Source organism: Pinus tabuliformis, chromosome 1_1, assembly GCF_031772625.1.
Source record: "Pinus tabuliformis cultivar Carrire ecotype Pingquan chromosome 1_1, CPIR1, whole genome shotgun sequence".
NCBI classification, from domain to species: Eukaryota; Viridiplantae; Streptophyta; class Pinopsida; order Pinales; family Pinaceae; genus Pinus; species Pinus tabuliformis.
The window spans coordinates 370,120,110-370,138,617 of NC_142297.1; positions in this window are offsets into that span (position 1 = coordinate 370,120,110).

Consider the following 18,508-nt stretch of genomic DNA (forward strand, 5'->3'; position numbering starts at 1 on the left):
TCTTCTTTATGTAAATAAATAGAAACAAAATTACATGTCCACACAAGACCTACTAAGGCTCGTGCCTTGGCATGTATGGCTGCCCATTAACAAAGAAATTGAATATATTAAAGCATAATCGTAGATCCTAGATGGATCCACTACACAAATTACTCCCATGGGTTTTCATAACTAGGATCAACTAGAACTAGCCTTGCCAAGTTCACAACAAAATCCAAATAGATAAATATCTCTCCTATCCCCTTTTATATTCTTGGTTGACTCTTTAGAGACTTTATTTTATTGTTTTCCCTTGAAAGACAAAGGCAAATACCATGGGCCAAGGCCGTCAGCAACTACCACATTAAATACCATGGGAAGATTCCATCCACTTTGACCATATATATATATATATATATATATATATTACAAATCCTCTCGCCAAAAGATTGTTTGCCCTCTAGTAGTCCACTTCTATCCATAAAATAAGCATTTGCATATTGATTCCAAGATCCCACACAACCCAATGTGGTATTCCATGCCTCCATTCTAAATGATCATGAATGGATCCTTCGATACCTGAATCCAAAACAATCCTTTCGTCAATCCTACCCCCAATGGATTCTCCTAGATCCCAATGCCAACTAAGTCCCAAGGCATGTTGGTTATGACACCACCTCAGCCCTCCATCATTGCTTGTGCTTGAGGGCTAAAGTTTCAATATGCCCTTGGATAAGAGTATCGTGTTAATAGAGTTCCAACTCATAATCTCTTGTAAATCCATCTCGTGGGAAGTATATAATGCATGAATCCCTACACATGTAATAAATCTACCATGCTGATGTTGCCTAATGCTCAATTCATGTTGCTCCACCCAATCACTCATCATGATCCATTTGTACAACTCTTCCTTGCTATCGCAAATGTATAATTGTAGGTTGGTAGAGCTACAAGCCTTATCTATGTACTCCTGTAGAGGGCTACTCTGCAACTCCCAAATGTACTCCTCTTCCTACCTTGTGAGGGACTTGAGTCGTTCCTCAACACTAGACAACTGGGTCATTGATTCAACACATACCCCTATGAGGTTCTCAAATTTTATATTCTCCTGTAAGAAAGTGTCTCAGGCTGCCCCAACTCTCTACTTCAACATCGTAAGATCTCTCTTGAAATGCATGATCCTTTCTGAAAAGTCCTCTACTAGAAATTCTCATGCCCTGGAGAATGTCTCTATATTTGACTGCACCAGATACCCCATGACCACAACTTTAACTTGAACCTTTGTTTAACCCTCCGTAAATGGCTTATCTTGCATACTATATTTGTCATGATACCATGCATGATCATGCTCATCATGTTGGTTTATTATTATTGGCTCCTCATTTGGTTCTCCTAAAATGTCTTCTTCCTGACCTTTTTTCACATGTGGCGATAAGTTGTCCACCCCCTTTGATTGTCAAACATGGATGTATTGGTGGACTGTTATCTATACCTGATTGTCCATACTCTTTATTGATGTTCTCTTGGATATCTATAGACTCAACTACCTCATCATCAGGAGGAATTCCCTCCTTCCTTTCCCGATTTACTTTGTCAATTTGATTGATTATCATTGACTTATCCTATAAGTTTCTTTGAAAAACATGGTGTTGTTGCTCACCATTTGTACTTGACTACTTGGATCCTTCATAGGTTCTCTTCCAAAAACTAGTGAAACCAACTATGAATGAATCTTCATTATCTGCCATTGTTTCCTCTTATCACTTGGTCATGAATGGTTAAAGGCCCAAGGTCCCTTGTAGATAAAGCATAGTCCTCTCATGCTTAGTTCATTATTGATGCATATTTTGTTCTTTCTTCCTCCATCAATCCTTATCAACTGCTTCATAGTCAACACCTTTTTTAGTAATTTTATGTTTTTCCTGACAAAATTCTCGACTAGATCATAGGATCCGTGTGGTCCTTCATCCAAATGGTCAACAATTTACATATTAGTGTCTTGTATATGTGAGCATGGCCTTCTAATAATAGAGACACAATATTTTAGATGCTTGTTTTGACATGGTATGAGTGAGCTAATGTAACACTGGTGTAAAAGTTATGGAGCAACTAAAACATCAACTCATCACATTCCAAATTCAGTATGAATGTGCCAAAGTTGAATTCTGCCATGACTGTTAAAATTTCTACATCGGTTCTAAAAGGTAGGAAGCATGATGTTATTCAACCCTTTAAGGCCTTCCATTATCAACTAAAATATCTCCCTCATAAGATGATTATTGTAAGACAATACTCGGGATGTTAAAGCTATGATCTTGCTGAGGCAAGAAGCAATTGTGAGCTTGACCTCTTTACAAGGATGCTCCGAGAGTTTGGGTTGTATTAATGCAAGCATAGATGGCTTGAGATTCCAACTAAGTTTCCTCCATTCTGGTTGCCCCACCTCTAAGAGCCATGTGTCTAATTCCTCCAATTTCTGGAGGTCTATGGTTGACATTGTTCGTTGCAATTAAGATCCAAGTGTGAAGAACTTAGCTCCTCTTCCTTGTCCTTCCTTCACTTCCCATGGGCATTTTTGTTGCATAATGGCATTGAAAATTTTTGAGAAAGACTTGGTATTATATTATAAAGTGGTATTGCTAAGAAAAGGCCCCATGCTTCTTTTATTTTATCTAGAATTTTTATCCAAAATTTTATGAGTGCTTTCTAGGGAAAGTCCCATCTCGCCTCATACCAAAGCATGAGTACACTAATTCTTCAATGGATTTCACCCTAAGATAAGGTAAATACAAACTTGATTGGTAATACTAAGATGATTGTACCACCTCCTTCCTTTCCTATTCCAGGATTTTTTTTTTAACACAAAATCTCCTTTCTATCGTCAAACTCCAAAATTTGACAAACCCCTTGTCAAATGCTAAAACCAATCAAAATTTTCAAAACTATAAACATGGTTTAGTCCATAACCCACCATCTTTCATGCTTCCAAACTGAGATTTTTGAGCGGAAAATCTGTTTAGATGGAAAGAGAATCAGTTTTCAGGTAAAGACTTAGATCTTCATATGCTAATCAAGAGTCTGTGGACCCAATAATTATGCCCTTGCGAGTGATCAATGGATCCTGTGCGACATTGAATTTGATGTTAGAGGTTTCAAATGTATAGGCATAAGACTATGTTCGACAATGATAAACCTCTACACCAATCCAACCACATAATGCAACATACTATATAACGAAAAAAAGACATAGCAATACTTTATTTAATTATGGTGACCCACCACGAAATCTTTTGATGAAATATAATTTACTCGATTCTGCAAAAACATGGTTTCTTTGCCTCTATGACTAATGTGTGACTGATCTTGATGTAGCAAGATCAATTTATCTAATGTAATAAAACAAATACAGTTTCGCATGCACCTGAAGAGGACCATGGTTTTCTCCTTGACCAACACTACGGTAAAAATAATCTTGTCTCTGCTATTAAGAGTGATGACAACTTTGGCACCCATAATGAATCGATGGTCAATGCGAGAACCGAAGCCTATGAAACTTACTCGGCTCCTTCCTGCACTTAGAGGGTTGTGGTGACAATGCAATGCCCAGGCTATGTCCACTTCTTTTCGCCTGGAAGAGATATGCGGATGCTCAACTCCTTTCTTTGCTCAAACATTTGTTGTGATAGTGTTTTGGCAACATGACGAATGCTCAGGCTATATCAACTAATAAGCATGCAACACTCATACTCCCTTTTGCCTTCCATTGAAATGAATTAGAGGTTGAAACCAATCTAACAACTCTACTCATTATTTGGCTCGGTGTTCATTTTAACACACAAAATTACCCTCCTCGTGACCTCAACTGCTACTGAGAAACATCAGCCTTTAGATCAGCAATGCGACTGTTTGGTTATGAGTGCCTCAAATTCCCTTCTATCAGTGGTAGAGTCCCATGCGATTGATTCGATGGGTCTGCATGATTTTTGGTCGACCTCCTTGCTCTAGTGATTTGAATACTCCCTTTCATGGTGAGGTGCCTCTCGGAAGGTGAAATGGTGGATTAGACCATCGTTGACCTGATCCATGGCTCAGGAATGTCGGTAGAGTATTTTGATGCAATCTATGCCTATGGCTATTGGTTCTATCCTCAATGGCCCTCAGATTCACTTGCTAAAGAAAAATTATTCCGCCCTCTCTCCCTGTTTAACTTGGTCCCCTTTGATGAAAGTGTTATCAACAAAAATTGATCATCTAGCCTAATTTACTAGATCGATCAAAGTACACCATGTAAAGTCAATTTTACCATAGTAAAATTGCTTTCATTGTGAGAAATTACTTAATAAACCACCTTTGTTAATTTATAATCAAACCCATTGAAGAATAATTAAATAAATCCTATTTATTTTATTTTCTTCTAGGAATAATTAATTAAACCATTGTTCAATTATTATTCCTTGTCATATTTGACCCAATTATGAAAAATCAAAAGATAAATTATTAACTATCTTATTTCTCTAGGAATAATTAATTAATCACTAATTAATTATTATTCCTCGTCAAATTTGACTAAATCCCTTAGAAATAATTAAATAAATAATTATTTATTTATTATTCCTTAACCAATTTCTTGAGATGATAAATAAAACATTTATTTATTTTTTATTTCTAAATAAAAGTTTAAATACGTTTTCCCTCCTAACTAAATATAATAAAATATTCCAAGTGGTTATTCCAAGAATGGGGTTAATAATATTTTACTATTGCTCATTATTCGAGGATAACCCAATATTTTGTTATAAATAGAGGGGTTTTCCATTCATTATTCATTTTCTATTATTTTCGTTGTTGCACTCATTGTTGTAACTCTTATTATTTCCATTGCCACACACCATTTCTCTGCCATTTGAGTTCCCATTAAGCTCAAATATTTTATTTGTTTGGTTTTCACATTATATAGGAGAGAGACTCTACACAAGCTGAAGACGTTTTAGGACAGACAAGAACCCATCCCATAGAGGGGGATTGGTAAAATTTATTTGTTCCCTTCACATGTGTTATAATAAAATATATTCTTTGTATATTTGGTTTCCATTGAATGATAAGAGTTATTACTGTTTCTTTTTGCTGTTTAACTATGATTGCATCATAGGTCAGGACTTCGCTAGGTTTTGTTTCTATCATTTGCTGCAAATCTACAATGTTTAGTAGCCATTTGTATTGTTCAGACTATTTGTCATCCACAGTCTAAAGGGGGTCCTTTTCTTACATCTTTGAGACGAAAACACTACAACAAAATTGGCAACTGCATTGGTTTTTTACTTCTGATCAAGAAACTTGGGTGACCTTTAGTTTTCAAGTTAGGGTTTCTTATTTGTTCAGACTCTTAATGTTATTTACTAGCTTTCTAACACTAGATATGTGAAATTTCTAACTTCTACAAGTTTTTTGGTCTTTTCCGCAGGTCACAGGAACAAGCTGTGACAGAGACGATAGTTTTATCTTAGATTTTCCGACCGAGAATCAAGGATCAGAAATTAGATTTCTTAGCCCAAAAAGTGCAATCTTGAGTCTAGAGTGCTTATTTCACCCCAAAAACTGCGATCCCCCCTAAAAATAGGTTAGTACCTGCAATTTTAGGGTCTCTGGGTTTTTATCAGCTCCGTTTCTGGGTTTTGTCGAGAGCTGTGTGTTGGGTTGTTTGACCTCTGTCTCATCCTACTTATGCCTTGATCTACTCTAATTTGCTCATCAAACTGGAATTTATCCCCTTAGGTCTTCTAGTACGCTTCCACTTTTATAGGAGGAATTTAGCTGAGTAAGAAGTTTGAGTTTCTCCAGCACTTTCAGCCATATTTTCCAGATTTGTACCCTTTTCTTTCAGATCTCCAAAGACAGGTTGTTTCCATCCATGGTTTCGTATCAAACCTTGTTTGGTCATTGGCCTTAGGGTCCCATCGGTTGCCCTAGGATTTACACCCATCTCCCTATCTTTTTGTAACGATATTCCTCTCTGGTTTTTTGTTGTTGCTGCACCATTTTCCAGTAGCCTAGTGTCATTTCACTCCAGCCTCACCGAAACTTAGATCCATTGAAATTTTTACTGTGTTTTAAGTCGATTTCACCACCAACCAGCACAGTGTTTGCCAATTCAGTTTGGGTGGGGTTTAGTTAATGGTTATGTTGTTCATTTATTGTTGTTAATTTTAGTTTTTTTTCAGCAATATTTTTTCTTTTTTACAAACATGGTCTGGGCCTAATCAATAAAAACACTTGCACACACAAGCACACCTTAAGCAAAGGGCGGTTGGTTTACACCCCCAAGCCAAGACTGAACATAATAAATTTATCTCCCCTCATCGAGACAATGTCATATTGTTAATCTCCCTTCACCATTTTCATGTCACATGTGTCTTACCACCATTGTGCCACCAAGGTGTTTTTCACAAAGACTCTTATAGCTTCATCCCCATTTTCCACTCGGGCATATTACTCCTCCCCACTGGGACAAAGTTCATAGCCCTCTGAGTCCCCATACCACTCTTCTCTTGGTTCATCTGATTCCGAGTCTCCTTTAGCACATGTTGTCACCATGTTTGGACCCACAGCTGGTGTAGGAACCCAACCTGGTGTTGGCTCTAGTTCTACCCTAGTGACCACATCTAGAGGAGCAATCTCATGAACCATTCAGAAAAGTCCCATACTCCTTTTTACGGTTGGCTTAAGTCTCCTTGATTTTAGCCAGTTGATCAACGACCCAATACACCACGATGCTGGTTGGCATGCTATGACAATAAAGCTTCCCTCAAATATCCTAATGTTTGAGGGTAATTTTGGAGAGGATCCTACCAGTCATGTTCGCTCCTTCCACATGTGGTGTTCATCCAACTCCATTACCGATGACTTCATTCATTTTCAGCTGTTCCAATGCATGCTCATAAAGACACTACAAAATGGTATGTAGACTATCCTACCACATTTCATTCCATTTTCGTGACGCTTGCTAAATTGTTCCTCTCATATTTCTAGCTACCTTTCCAATACGACACGGGTAAAAAGATATTGACCTCATTTTGTCAGTCCTCTGCCACTCGCCTTTCCGACCACGTTCAAGAGTGGCTTAGAAGGAGGAGCACATGTCGTGCCCCACACTTCGAAGACCATGTCTATCCAGATTGGTTTGTCAGGATCCTTTTAGCACCCACTGGAAAGGATGCCACGTCCCATTTTCCTCAGACTGAGGAAGAAGCTCTCCGAACCGCTCTAAGATATGACCTGATTTATGTGAAATCTGATTCTATCTATACTGTCATTCCAAACCTTCCCCGTCCTGGAGGTTCCAATGCACCAGGGGAATCTCACGTTGCCAATGGTATCGAAGGAAGCCTTTCACATCCTTCCCCATATACTCAAAAAAGTTATGGCCATCTACAAGGGGGCACCAGTTCTTCCAACACTTATGCCCCTCCTGTTAGAAACATGTTTTCAGGGCCCTATCCTATCCCCAAACTATCTACCAAACCATTGCTCCTCCTTATGAACAGTCGAGCTCTCCATCCCCTCAAGCATTAACATCGTAACCTCCCATGCATCCTCAGCCCGCAGCTACTACCCCCTTAGGGTCAGGTTTTTGCACAGTAGAGTGCAACCAATCCCCAAAATTTGAAGAAAAATAATAAGGGGAAGGGTAACAATGCTAACAAGGGTAACCAGGGTAATCAAGGTAATCAACCTATTGAATCCCAGGGGAACCAGCCTAACACCAACAACCAGCAATAGGAAAGCCAACCCAGGCAAAACAATGCTATTCATATGAACAAGCCTTGTGCATGTTGTGGTGTACATGGCCATTATGCACATGGGTGTCCTATCTTACCCTAGAAGTGCCAAATGTGGGAAGCTCAAGCAGCTTCTAGAGGCCAACAATTGCCTCAGAATCATATACCATATCGACTTACAGTCAAATCCTTTCCTTCAATAAGGATTTCTTTGTTCTCAACCTCACCCAGGTCAAGCAGCCCACCTTCCCCAACCTTCTAGTCATGGTGACTACCAGATCCTCAGGATAAGCTTTGATGAGGTTAATCCCTTCGATATCAACTTGCAAAATCAATCGTGTCAATATGATAAGCCATCAACTTCATCCGCCGACTAAAGCTTCTACTGAGCCCCTTACAACATCAAATGTTCCATTACAGATCCCTCAACCTAAAGTTGAGGCAATTCCCAAGATCCTAAAGGGACCATTATGCCATAACACGACTTCTAACTAAGTTGGCCATACATACAGTATAGTAGATAACTTGACACAATCACCTACTGCCATGTCAACGCTAAATGTACTCCAGTCATGCCCATCTCAAAAGAAAGCTCTAATAATTTCTTTGGGTGTAGTAGATCCTTTTGATGATCGTTTGATTGTCATCCCAGTTGATACATCAGAACATCCCCCATTTCCTTGATCCACTGCTTTCTAGGTGCTAGTCCGAGTCTGTAATGTCATCATCTCCCGATGCATTACTGATGATGGTGCATCCACTTGTGTGATGTTCACTATCATTTGGGAAAAACTTTAGTCACCTGAGTTGTCCCCCTCCACCATCACTTTGCATGCCTGGGATAGACACTCCTCCTGGCCTCTTAGCATGTACCGCAGCTATCCAGTGACCCTTGTGGGCAAGATTGTCCATGTAGATATTGAGGTTATTAATGCCCCTTATATTACAACATTCTCTTTGGTCATAGTTACACATATTCCATGTCAGCTATCGCATCTATGGTTTTCCACAAGATGTGCTTCCCCCATGAAGGGAAGATCATTACCATAGATCAGTTAACATACTATGAACCGTCATCTGCGACGTCCCTCGAGTCCATTATCTCATCAGTGTTAGATAAGAAGTCTTCAACTCCTCCCACTACTGTTTCACTGAGAGTCTATAAAGATTCCTCATTGTTGGGTTCTTTCTCTGGTCCTCCCCCTCTCATCTTAGAGCCTAAATCTTTTAGCGTCATGGGTTGTCCTCAAGTAGTCTGGTACGTTCGATCCACAACGAGCTCCTCCACATCATGTGGTTACCATCCCAGTTGAGCCATCTAGATCCACCCCCAGGACCTCCTCCATTTGTGGGTGCCTCTCCTATCATCCCGCAAGAATTGTTCCTCTAGGTCTCAACCATCCAGGAGTTGTTCGACCGGGACATTACCTTGCATGCCAGATACCTTTCTTATTTACCCCTCCCACAATATTTTATGTCCCTGTCATGGCTTCCTTGGTCCTTCCTAACATGATTTTAGGGATTCCTATATGGTACATTGATCCTCCAGCAAGCATTCTTCCTGGTCAGCTAAGACCTTATCGTGCTCTGACCCTGGTTCAACTGGTCCCTATGGCCCCTACCACTACTTTAGTTCCATCACAACCTCAAGAGATACCTACTCCTTTTGAGAAAGCATCTAGACAAGGGGGAAAAGCTAAGAGGAAAGAACCTAAGGACAAGACTCCCAAACCTCCTCTAGTCCCCAAGGCCCTAAAGTCATCACCTCCATGCACTTTGAGTAAAGTTGTGGGCCATGCGACCAATAATTGTCCTGAGCTTCCTCATCTCAAACCTTTGGTTCATGAAACATTCCCTGAGTCAAATATCCCTAAAGTCCATGTTAGCTTACCGGGTCCACGCAAAAAACTCATAACGTTATGCAAAAATCACCCTTGTGCCTTGTGTGATCATCATGGTGACTACTGCAATTTTTGCCCTCATCTCAACAAATTTTGTGATTTCCTTAAGGCACTTCATGAATACGAGACCACTCATAATGTATCACCTTCTCCTCTTCTTGTGGATTTTTGTACCAATAGTAAACGAGAATAGGGGGAATCTAGTCCCACCATCGTGATCCCTTCCACAGATGTCGAGATGACGGACACCATAGGCCATATCCTTTACCTGTCGTCATCCTTGAGTTCCTCATAGGAAATCCTTTCTGAGATTTCTGATCATGCTTCTATTCAACCTCTTTTGACAGAACCCTAGGTCTCAACATACATAGATCCTTCATCTACTATCTTGTCATCTACAATTCCATATGATGCATATGTGAACCTTCTTTCTCAGGTTGATCCACTAGGTACCGTGCCGCATGATGTAGTCAATATTCCTCTCATCCTCTCATCTTCCATTTTGATGAGGACATCATGCAAGCTATGTCTACCCCTAATTACCCTTGCACTTAGGCAAGGGGGAATATTTTTTGGAGGATTATAAAGACCATTTCATTCCTAATAATCCCAATGCAATGTACCTAAAGAAATTTTTCTCATATCTTATTTCTTTGATTTGCATGTCTTTATTTTTGTCATGAAGTTAGGTAGGATGCATCATCTCATCTGTCATCTTTTGCACCTTTCAGATGTATCCATGATCCACACCATATATCGGTCATGTTGATGGTGCAAGTCTCTTCTCCAGGAATATAGCCTCGATAACTTGGGCCATTTTTACCCCCTTGCATACATTAGTCCTTTCGAATGACGTGTGCATTGGACCTGTCACCAAAAACTTGGCCAAATATGATGCAGTGATAGGTTTGTTACTCGATTCCCTTCTTATTGCATCCTTCATCTTCATGTTCATTTATATTCCTTGCTACTTGTCATGCAACTGAATGGTGTGTATCATGTGCATAACCAAGTCATATTTAGAAAATATCAGCGTGTTAAGCTGTTGTTACATGAATTTGAAACCGTTACTTTTAGTCAAGTTCCTAGAGCCCAAAATAACTATGTAGATACCATTGAAAATAAAATTCTAGATTGGCATTTATCACATGTATACCACAGAAGACAACCATAAACAAAACACATGGCAAACCATCATCGTCATATAAAAATGCATAATCATATTATGTATCATATAAGTGTTCAGAGCCCATAGCTCTAAATACATCTGACATGCCCATAACATGTTACAAAAATCAAAATCAAAGGGACCCACATGTCCCCATATCTAGTCACTATCTGAAGGATCACGCACCAAAGGCTCTGCCCCACCTAGATGTAGATCACATACCGCATGACCAACCATCGCCATGTGCCGCTTGATACCTTACCACTCTAAGGGAAGGCCGTTACACTCATGTATGTATCGATCGTCTAGCTCATGCCATCTGCACTCAAAAACTCTGGTCAAGAGTACCTCACATCTACGGTGTCGATAAACAAGTAGCACACTATCCTCTTGACCCTGACAAGATGATGATGTTCCCCAATTTGCAGCCATAGGCGTTGCGGCTCGTCCTACATTTCTTTCCGGTTTAAGCGGTGTTATGTCTACATACCACATATTTTAGACTTAGTACAATATACATGTGATAAAAATATGAAATGCACCATAAAAATACCAACTTAACAATTACTGTTTGGTCCCCGTGCTTGCTTGAGTGAAAGTGGCAAGTCAAGAACTCCCTGATAGTTCATCCTACTATAAGGATAATCATCAATCTAGAGGGGCATCTGATCCCAATGTGCAAAAAACGTGGGTTGGAACACCTGTCTGACTCCCCGTCCTCCTCTCCACAGTAGCAGCCCCCAATGATAGATCTCGGGCTCATGTGGGCCCCCATTTTGGATCTATACATGAAGAAGGATGGTGGATATCTTCTCAAAGATGAATGCGCACAGTATTGTAGCAAAAACATAGTCATGGCTCACCTACATAGACTTAACTATCGTTTCACCAACGATAGCATCCTCTCGGCCAACCCATAGTAGTTCGTAGCCAAAACACTCTCAACCAGCATCATCTACCCACTAATGATGTGGTGGAGCGCATGGCTGCCCAAGACCCATAGCACAGCTGTGGAAACAACCTGTGTCTCTGGTTGTTCTAAATCACCAATCGGGATAGTCGTGCCCTTCACATGCACATCCTGTGGACAATGGTGCTCCACAAACTTTGTAATGTTCCTCCCACAAGGAAACACCATATGGATATCCCCCACCACTATGAGGGGAGGGAGTGCGGTGAAGAAATACATATCTTGTAATGTGAGCTCAATATTTTGCCCCTGCACGACAAATACCTCATGGTTTGGATCCCAATAGCTCACAATTCGTAATAGCAAGGGCTCACCTGCCCTCATCAATGGGTTCTCTACCAACTTGAGAACCCCATAGCGAGCCAATGCCCCTTGAACCCCCTGATCCATCTGAATCTCAGATCATATGGTATCCAAGTCTCACTCACACTAGTTTATTTTTAGCTCTACCATGCCTGCAAAACACCACATGTCTTGTCAGTTGAGAGAAGAAAACACTGGTCTACACTAATCAACCTATAACACCCACCAAGCAAGCAAACCACCCCTCTTTTTAGCCCCAAATCACAGTTTTATGCCCAAAAAGTGTGAGCTCACAAGTTTTCACCTATTTCTTATTATCCAAGTTGCACTTCTAGGCACAAAAAGTGTGGTTAGAATTTGAAGAGGAGCAAGGGTCTCGCAGGGAGTTGCCAGGAGCCAAAAATCATGAAATAAATAACTGAAATTGAAGAGATGAGTAAGGCCACCTACTTGAAAGTCGCAGATCCTGACTCTGATGGCCGATTTGTCCGCTATGATCTCCACAAGATTTAGGGCCTTTTCCTTCTCTCCAAATTTACCACAACTCACTTAAAAAATGAATTCCAATTAGAGGGAAAATGTCCTTTCATAGAAAAATCCACAATTTTTCTATCGCCCGCTTTGACCAAACAGTAGCTCAGCTTGACAAACCATCAACATCATTGGAAATCTCTCATCAAGTACTATAATGAGTCTTTCTCAGCCTTGGATGATTTGAAACTTCACTAGGAAGCCATTTTTCCAAGGAGGGTCACGTCGTCGCTTCTCAAAATCGGATTTCTTCATATGCAACACTTGTAATTTGGGGACCACCTTCCCTTGGAACTTGTCATCTCACGTGTCAATTTTCGTCATGTGTAACCATCATTTACTCATTTTTTCATGGTCCCCATCAGGCCTATTCTGTGTGGCAGCGTCATCGAGTCACCCTTGCTCAGAGCATCCATGATGAGTCACCTTTGCATCCATGGAGTCTATTTCGTATCCCATTATATCATATCACAATATTCCATCCATATTTTGATACCGTTCATCCCGTCTTCCCCATTTTGGCCTCCAGTCATACTGTCCGCATCCCATCCGGAGTTGAGTCAGTTGCTGCCAGGTCAACCATGCACTTTATGCTCTAACAAGGGAAGTCATCTATTTGTTCCTCAATCTCTCATTTTCAATTATACCTGGTGTCAGTCTATCAGTCACATTACTATTTTCCTTCATACCTTAGTTGAGGATCCTCATTGCCTCACCTATCGTGGGCCATATTCTGTCGACATCAGCTCATTTATTCCATAAGAATGACCTAGAGGGCAGTGTATCTTGGTTCCAGCTTCCATTCTTGTTCGGCACTTTGGATCAAGTAGAGGGACTCATTATTTCCCTTTGACTTGGTTGTTTCATGTTCGTGATCCATACACTCGATGGTCAAGTGATGTAGCAGATTGTACCAGTGGTTCCTAAGTGTGCGTGAGATGTTTGAGACCTCATGAGGGGGTGGCCCTTCAGGTAGCCCCCCACATGCTCGAATGCGTTCCTATTATACTACAACCTTAGATGTAGTTCCGCAAATATAATGAGTTCGGTTCCTACCAATCATAGTGTTCATAGCATGCACATCTCCTTCAGATAATCCATTTAGTTTTGCAGATTCCTTCCTTGTTCAATAGGGCTTCTTCGGTTGTTCTACCCTCCCTCCAACCCACGTTTTGAGGGAAAGGCCATTATATCTCATGTAATCAGTTCATATCATATTCAATCCTGGCTCGTATCTTTCCAGGTGCACTATATATATGGGACACATTGTATTATTTTCAGACTCAGTTATGCCAACATGTGATGTACCATTCAGCATGTACTTCATTGCACAGTTTGATGTTTCTCAGCACACCATTTTCTTTGTACTAAGTTATCTTTGCGGGTATATGTATGCCTCCCCCACCTCATTGAGGTCCCATACCACAACATAAAAGGTGACATGCATTGGTCTTGCCCCCTCTGTCCCTATCCTCCTGCTTCAGTTGTATTGGTCTCTCTCTCTCTCTCTCTCTCACTCCACTTTGTTCTGTAGTGATTGTGTCTTTACAACACATTTAGGTCATATGTTTTCCTCCTAACACTCGTACATTGGGGGGAAATCTGTTATCACCAAAATATTGATCATCTAGCCTAATTTACTAGATGGATCAAACTACACCATGTAAAGCAAATTTTACAATAGTAAAATTTCTTTCACTGTAAAAAGTTACTTAATAAACCATATTTGTTAACTAATTTATAATTAAACTCATGTAGAATAATTAAATAAATCACTATTTATTTGATTTTCTTCTAGGAATAATTAATAAACCATTTTTCAATTATTATTCGTTGTCATATTTGCCCCAATTATGAAAAATCAACAAATAAATTATTAATTATCTTATTTTTCTCCAAGAATAATTAATTATTATTCCTTGTCAAATTTGAAAAATCCCTTAGGAATAATTAAAAAAATCATTATTTCTTTATTATTGCTTAACCAATTTGTTGAGATGATAAATAAATCATTTATTTATTTATTATTTCTAAATAAAAGTTTAAATATTGTTTCCCTCTTAACCAAATACAATAAAATATTCCAAGTGGTTATTCCAAGAATGGGGTTAATAATATTTTATTATTGCTCATTGTTCGAGGATAACTCAATATTTTGTTATAAATAGAAGGGTTTTCCATTCATTATTCGTTTTTGACTATTTTCATTGTTGCACTCACTACTGTAACTATGATTGTTTTCATTGATGCACTCCATTTATCTGCCATTTGAGTTCCCATTAAGCTCAAACATTTTATTTATTGGGTTTTCACATTATAGGGGAGAGAAACTATAAGGAAGATGAAGATGTTTGAGGATAGCCAAGAACCCAACCCATAGAGTGGGATAGGTAACATTTATTTGTTCCCTTCACAGGTGTTATAATAAAATCTATTCTTTGTATATATAGTTTCCATGGGATTATTTGAGTTATCACTGTTTCTTTTTGTTGTTTAACTATGATTGTGCCATAGGTTAGGACTTTCGCAGGTTTTGTTTCTATCATTTGTTGTAGATCTACAATTTTTAGCAGCCATTTATAATATTATTGATACTGTTTATCATCCATAGTCTTAAGTGGGTTCTTTTCATACATATTTGAGAAGAAAACAGTACAAGAGAAAGAATTCGGGAAAATGCATGGAGCCAGGACCCTTGAAACCCTCAGTCTTTGGAAGAGAAATGTGGCATCCAAGTGATCAATCTCCAAATTTGTCTATGGGTTCAACCTCAATCCTAGGATGAGCTTCATTAAACAATTTATATTCTTCCTTGGGATCAAGTTTAGAAACTCAACCTTCCAACCTTTGCAATTTGACCTGTTTTACCTCCCATGAAATCAATCCACAATTATTTCAAGGAGACACTTTAGATCTATGAGCAAGTTAAACATGGCGTCGAAAGGTAGGGTCTCCTCATTAGATTTAAATGATCCAGCCTCTTTCTAATATATATTACAAAAATATATTCATACCATTGATCTTGAAATGAAACAGATATAATCTAATATGATACTTGTGCTCAGAATTTAGCCTTTGAACCCTTGGTGTTTGACCCACTAGAAGGAGATGAACTCTTCCGCTGGATTTCTATAGACCTGTAATCAAATTATAGTCAAGATGGTAGTAATTCCTACAACAAATCGCATAGCTTTGCAATACAATTGAAAAGAGACCCTCAAATCTGATAGGGGTTCGATCTTGACCCCGTAAACTTGAATGGATAAATATGGTAAAGCAGACCCAGGTCTAATCTAAAAATTTGGCAAAGTAATGTTTTCTCTTTTGTTTGCAATAAAATAATAACTCTCAAAATAATGCATAAAATTCTCCTTCCAGTCAACCGAAAAATAGAACCAACTAGGATGGTACGAAATACCATCGAAGATGGAAATGTTGGCTAGGGTAAGCATAAATTCCACCAAAGTTCCCTGCATGAAACCTCCAAATAAACCTGCAAATAATTTAGAATTTTCCAATAAAACCCTCAGGCTGGGGGGATGCACAACTTTGATACCACTGTAATTTCCCAATCATCAAAATTTTAATCAGTTCTGGTACATTGTAGGTGTTCTAATCAAATTCTTACAGTAAAAACACCAAACACAATAAAGATCTTAGAATGCAACATATTATTTATGTAAATAAATATAAACAAAATTACATGCCCACAGAAGCACTACTAAAGCTCGTGCCTTGGCATGTATGCCTTCCGATCAACAGAGAAATTAAAGATGCTGAAGCACAATCTTAGATCCTCGATGGATCCACCAGAGAAATTATTCTCATGGGTTTTTCATCCTTGGGATCAACTAGAAATTGCGTTGACAAGCTCTCAACAAAAGAAAAATAGATAAATAACTCTCGATGATTACATTGTTAGGCTCCTATCCCCTTTTATATGCTTCATTGAATCTTTGGAGACTTTATTTTATTGTTTTCACTCAAAAAATGAAGGCAAATACCATGGGTCAATGCCATGGACAACTACCACGATAAATACCGTGGGTAGATTCTGTCCTCTTTAACCATATCCACAAAAAAAAGAATATTACAAATCGATTGCTTCTTATTTAATCTAAGAAGTTTATGCTTATGAATTCCCCAAGATCCATAAAAGTAGAAACTTAACAGAAATTACTCATCAACACCACAAAGTATGTTATTTTTAATCATAATATTGAGCAGATGGAAAGATGCTTGTTAAAGTGGATGTTAGAGAAATCCGTAATGCATAGGTCTAACAATAACAAGAATTTTGTTACATTTTGGGTAATTTTCTTAAGAATCCTAACTATGTCTTAAAAATGTAGCTCAGGGCATTAAATTTAAATGATATTCCTTATTCATTTTGGGACTGGGATGAGAGAGATATAGGAGATATTTTCTATCCTAAAAATAAACATCTTTTTAGTTGTATCTTTTCCATAAATTAAATGGACAACCTTCTTTCCTTAATTCTTCATGGGAAACCATCCTTCCAATAGGCATTAAGGCCATTTCTAGACAAGTAAGGCCACCTACTAAGTCATATATTCAAAATCCAACGACTCTGCTAGGAGCTCACCAAGATTTAGTACCTCTTACTCTTCTCTAAATTCTCCAACAAATAAATGTACAAATGAATTGGAATTGGTGGCAAGAAGCCCTTTTTAAGGAAAAACTCTAGTTTTTTTTGGCCCTTAGGAGTAAATGATAGCTCGGTTTGACAAACCGTCAGCACTGTTGGAATTCTCTCACCGATCTCTACAATGGGTCTCGATGTTTCTCGTAATTTGAAACTTTGCCACAAAGCCATTTTTCCCATGAGGTCTCACTTTGGTGCATTAAATCAAATCTTCTAATATGAGTCACATGTACTCTCGTACCACTTTTCCTTTGAGATTTTAGAATTATGAGTCAAGTTCTATCATGAGTAATCACTATTTACTCGTTCTATTATGGTGCGTTGCGGGCCTTTCCCATGTGGAAGCATCATATAGTCACCTTTCTTCAAAGAATTAGAGATGAGACACCCCTTCATCTATGGAGTCTGTTCAAAGTCCCATTGAGTCCTGTTACAATATATTATCCATCTATGTTTCACATTCATCCCATTTCTCTTATATTTTACCTCCATCTATCCTCATGTGCCTTTGAAAATCCTCCGTCTGATTAATTGACCATCCTTTATGGAACTGTGTCAGTCACTAAGAGGTCAACCTTGCATGTTATGCTTTGACAAGGTAAATCATAACTCCAAAATTCCCCTTATCTTCCAACTATCATCCCTGGTGTTAGTCGTTATTGGCCATAATACTATGATCCTTGTGCCTTTGTTGAGGATTCGTAATTGCCTAAACTTTGGTGGGCCTACTTTTGTTAACATCAACACATTTATTCTAGGAGAGTAGTCTAGAGGATGGTGTACCTTGGTTTCATCTTTCATCCTTTCATGGTGCCTCTAATCAAGCAAACTGAATCATTATTTCCCTTTTACTTGGCTGTTTCTCCCATGCTCAAATTCAACTCAATATCGCACGATCAAGAAACATACACTTGGTGGTTTAGTGATCTAGCATATTTTCCCAAATTTTTCGAGGTGTGTGTGAGATGTTCTAGACCACATGAGGGGATGTCCCTTCAAGTGGCCCCTCACATATCTAGATGTCAGAAAGTTATCATCTAGCCTCAGAAAAAGTTATTTTTATTTGAATGGCTTTGTTTCTGCCAATTGCATAACTCACAACATGAACCTCTATTTAAAATGGTCAACTAGGAATTTAAATACCTCTCCTGTTCATCAGGGCTTCTTGGGTTGTGTTCTCTCCCCTCCCCCCTCACCACATCAACGTGGGGGAAT